This window comes from Haemaphysalis longicornis, unplaced genomic scaffold (assembly GCF_048455015.1).
Source record: "Haemaphysalis longicornis isolate Haplotype H1 unplaced genomic scaffold, Haemaphysalis longicornis Haplotype H1 scaffold_8, whole genome shotgun sequence".
NCBI lineage: Eukaryota > Metazoa > Arthropoda > Arachnida > Ixodida > Ixodidae > Haemaphysalis > Haemaphysalis longicornis.
This window is the reverse complement of record NW_027526445.1, coordinates 179,012,878-179,017,891: the sequence shown is the minus strand read 5'-3', so window position 1 is coordinate 179,017,891 and position 5,014 is coordinate 179,012,878. Positions and strand designations below refer to the sequence as shown.

General features: G+C 47.4%; 1 non-coding gene across 1 annotated transcript; it reads right to left on the bottom strand.

Moving 5' to 3' along the window:
- Window positions 1-4,343: 4,343 nt before the first annotated feature.
- Window positions 4,344-4,508, bottom strand: LOC144150282 (U1 spliceosomal RNA). The gene has a single exon (XR_013318477.1). It is a non-coding gene; the product is annotated as a U1 spliceosomal RNA (small nuclear RNA).
- Window positions 4,509-5,014: the final 506 nt, after the last annotated feature.

Genomic DNA, 5,014 nt, shown 5'->3' with positions numbered 1-5,014 from the left:
GTACGTGACTCTGTAAAATGGAGCGGAATCAGAGGCGGTGGATTGCGGTGTGGTCGTGTCGAAATTCACGATGAAAGAGGTCTGTCCCCTTAAAAACTGCCGGCAGCTGTCATCTGAAATCACCGCCTTTCAATGCGGAGCCCTTTTGCCACAGGTGAATTAGTCACCCTTCCCTCCGAGGTTTGCATAAATACTGCTTCCTTGCTTCCTTGCACAAAGAAATTATACAAGATCTATTTGTTAATCTTTAAGCATTCGCGCGCACCTCGCCCTTCCTACTCACCAACTTACGGCTCGACCTGCTTCAGCTTCAGAAATCCACAAGGTCAGGATTCTCGCCCGTTCCTCGTTCGTTCTTTCAGCCATTTATAGCGCTCTAACAGCCTCTGCGGTCATATTTGTTTGCTTTAACGGCGACATCGGCTGCTGGCAGCTCCTTTTCTCTGTCACCAGAATCCGTCCCTTCCCGCTGACATTCTCATTCCTTTATTTTTGCCACCCGCAACGGCCACAGACTCTAAACAAAGCGCGGCAGCTGGCACTCCGTCCTTCTACTTTTCGCCATGTGAACGTGACTTACGTTCTGCTGCGATCCTACGCTCCGCAACCATTCTCAGAAGCGCGCCGCCACAAAGTTTTGCGAGTGAAGCCTGCCTCGGACGGATCCCAGCATGCTGCAGAACGGCCGGCGCAAGGGCGCCTCGCTGTCTGCAGGATTCAAACTTCGGCGCCTGCAGTCGCGGCAAGTTCATACTTGACCCAGCGACGCGGACGCCGCAGCCGCAGTCTTTTCTCCTCCCTTCCCTTAGACTAAGCGTGCGCCGCTGCTTCCGATTCCTCAGGAACTATGGAAAGAGCGCTGTGTGTGCCTGTACTATGTCGTGCCGTGTGCAAAAGCAGGAGTAGCATTGTTTGACTGTTTAGCATAAATACTGGGCCGCGATCGCTGAACGGAATTCGTTTTGGAGCAGCGAATCAATGCTGTCACTCTGCTTGAGTCCTGTACTCTAACCTCTCCCGGAAGGGTATTGTTCTTGTCTTGCTTCGGCTCATCTCTTGCCATAAAATGAAACAGTAAAGCCTGCCTTCGGCTTCTTGTCGTCGTCACCAAGGCATTAACTTTTGGTTGCCGCTCTTCAACACTCTACCTCAGATGACGGAGCCCGTGGCTGGAACACTTTCCCGTCGGTAACAACGGATTTCCAGCGGTGGGATGACACCTTCTGAACAGTTCCAAACGCTTTCCCCGCTTTGTACGCACATTGGTGCACTCTGTTCTTCTTTTACGCACTGTGGTTATACAGTGGCGCAAAAATCGCGACAATTTTACCGACATGGTCCATATATTGCCCGCCCCAGAATGCGAAAGCTCTCTTCACCGCTATACGACACACACTTGGACAGTGCACTCTTTACAGGCAAGCAGGCGAAGGTTCCGTGTTGGCGTCTATTAGACCCAACCTCGCCAGATATCGCGGAGTGTGCGAAGTAGTAGAAAAAGTGTGTTTACCGTGGGAACTAGCCTGCAGAAGTAAGAGAACAGGGCTGCAATACGACTGATTTGACATCCCGCCCTCCGGTCTAAGGCCACACTACAGCACTAACAGACGAAGAACAGATTTTGAACATCGAAGTGGAGGAACAGTATGTTTAAATTAAAAGATAATTTGTTTAGCGTTTTGCGCTATCTGGTGTTTTACTGACTGTTTTAAACACGTGCTTTACCAGTGCGTGGTAACTGAACAACAGCGCTTTCATTTTCACCTTCCGCTCCTCAAATAATGTATGCTATTGGTCCTTTGAAGTCACACCACAAATTTTGCTGGGACCTGCTACTGATCTGCGTGTCATTCTGACAAATCATTTTATTCCTAGATTGTTGTCCTATTGTGATAGGAGCTGCATCCCACGCGTGCAGAGAAGTCCAATGCATGTTCTTCCAATATACCTGCACATTTTAGCCTTAGCGCTGTGATGTCTTTATCCTATTGCTCGTTTCTGTTGATGCCGCTGTTTTGAACCAACACAATTAAGCTCAAACTACCATCTTTCGGAATGTAGGGCTGATATAACTGATGACGGATGCTGTGTAACGAAGAGCATGCGTCTTAGGAAAAGTTCTTCTACAGGGAATGATATGAATGCTAAGTGGAGGTGCATGCCGCGGCACATTCAGCCACGTTAAGTATCTCGAAAAAGAAAGGAAACCACTGAAAATGAATCAAGAGCAAAAGCCTAGGCACGTCCGCTAGGCAAAAAGGTAACGGCGACACAAAGACTCCCGACCTGGCAGACAAAGACGGATGATGGTGCGGCCCAGCTAACGACGTGCGCCAAACACTGATCTCTGTGCGGCAAATGCCCACTAAAAGAAAACCAAGGTTGGGGAGAGAAAGAGACCAGAGTGGTGTCCCGACGGGACGCGACTGCCTGCAGCCGAAGTGAGAACTCTTCGGGTAAGTGTTGCAATCTTTGATTGCCCCGAAGGTGGGAACTGTAGATGTGGCTGTGTTAAAGTAGAAACAAGGACGGCAAAGTCGTAGAATGCAATAACATGACAAATAAAAAGATTCAAGTGGTTTCAGTGGATAGTCGCGATGACCGCTCTGATTTTGTAACTGTTTTGAACTAAAGCTAACGGTGGGACCTCCCCGAAGTCCACGGGAGGAGGTGGTACAATGTAACATCGACGCTGTTAGCTTAGCTTAGCGGGAACGAGAGAATTGCTGTCTATTAGGGAGGTTCTGCTTCAGAAGTACGAACGGGATTCATGTTCTTTAGATATTGTTACCGCCGACTGTGTCCACGCACGTTGCTTGTATTCCTCCGATCATTTCTTTTCTAGCACTCAACGCGATAGCACGCAGCTTTGAAGTATTTGAATATCTCTGAAAGCAGTCTGTGGTTTCAGTGTGCACCAAATGTTGCGTTTTCTGTTTTCCGTGTAAATACAACAAGACGACATAAAATAGAATACAACAAGACGACCAAAAATAAAATACAACAAAATGACCGGGGTGACAAGAGTAAATACAACCATATTTCACGGTAGCCATTACATGGTGACATATCAAACATACTTTATGCTAAAGTGAATCAGGATACAAAACTAGATTAAGAGAGGAAGGGGCTAAATAAAAACAATTCACACATCTCCACGAAGTGAATCATGACCAGTGGGCGAAGCACTGGGGATCGTTCTTGCCGTAAATCACCCGTGAGAGTGCTTACTGCTGCTAAAACGATTCCCTATTTAATCGAATCCAATCCAATACAATTCAATCCAATTAATTTGAATCCAATCCAATCCAAATCTAAATCCAAATCCAATCCAATTCAATTCAATCCAATCGGATCCAATCCAAAGCTCCTTGCGCATGCGCCACACGGCTCTCGAGTAGCACTCTCTCTCTCTCTAACCTTTTGGGAACCTTTTATTTTGTTGTTAATAACCTATTGTGAACCTTTTATTCACAGATGTTTCCTTTCACACGGTGCTGTGCGTCTCTCTCTCTCCCTCTCTCGCTCTCTCGCTATAAACTTTTGTCAGCCTTTTATTTTGTTCTTGTTAACCTTTTGTGAACATTTTGTTCACAGATGTTTCCATTTACAGGGTGCTGTGCCGTGAGCACGGACGCCGAACTGGCAAGCCTTGGCCTTGAGGTGAAAACAATACATCCGGCACAAATACGCACTCACAGGCTTGTCCCTGCATGTAAAAAGATTCTAAAAAGCTTTATTTTTGTGCTTTCAAGTGCCTCCTTTTGCGGCGCTCGCCAGCATGAGCAAAATTGTACTTATCTTTATCATACATTGAATGAATTTCTTTTTTGCGAACTTTTTATGTCCTCAATCTGCCAAGGCCGTTATCAACCGCTGATTTTCCCTGGCCCCTAGGCCCCTAGCCGCTGTCGCTGGCCGCTTACGATTGGCCGGGGGCCGGCGCGAGCTCGTGCTGTGGTTTCGAACGCTCGGCGTCGTAGTTGGTGCCAATGAATTTGCGGAGCATCTCGCGCGTGTCGTCTGCTTTATAGTTTCTTTTCGTCGTCGTCTTTAAACGGCGTTTGTTTTGGACCTTGCGATTTCTTCGCATAACAACATCAATGTTTGATGGCGCTAACTGCTAACAGAGGGCGAACGGCCAAATACACATATATAAAACGTATATTTGCGCTCGTCTTGTGTTTGTGTTTCATCGTAAGTCTCCTGAATACACATAGGGAATTCAAACATTGATAATTAATGAAGTTAACTATCATGCAGGGTGTACCTGAAACCCTTCAAACATCTCTCGGAAGTGTTTGAACTGCTGCTTCGCTCTGATTTTGGAATTGCAATAGGGAGGGGGGAAAGCGCGCACGCAGTCCCCCCACTACCAAAAATTGCATGCCCCATCTGCCCCTGTTTGGGGTAGTGGCAGAGTTCAACACGAGCGCAGTGCAATGCTCGCGCCTCGCCCTGGGAGCTCGCCCGTCTTGATCAGCGAAACTCCGACACCAGGTAAGTATGCCGTCATTTGCCCTTCATTTTGACGCGCCTAGATACAGCCCAGATAACTGCGCCAGTGCGTTCAGTGGCATTATTTAAAATTACAAGCCTGAAAACCAATTTCTTCCTTTCAGTTCACGTTCTTCTTAAAATATGTGCTGTGCTCCAGGCTTTTCTAAATAAATGTCGTGGTAAACAAAAATAACAGCTGTTAGAACGCGGGAAGAAAGGTTGCAGATGAAGTTGATCACGCGACTGTGCTGTCACGAACGCGTCTTGCTCCGGCTACGTTGGGCGCGAGCTGTTCGCAGACAGCACATGACAAGGTAAAATTGAAATCGTCCGATAAGAAGCAGGTGAAACGTTGCTATGCCGATGCCAAAACCTCAGGGACAGACCTGGGTGAATTCAGCCTAATGGAGCTAACGTGGGCTGATTTCACCGCTGACACCCTCAGAGTACCGCTTGTCGCGAAGTGCAACGCTTCCTGCAGAAAGGAATCAAAAGATCACTGACGGCATAATAA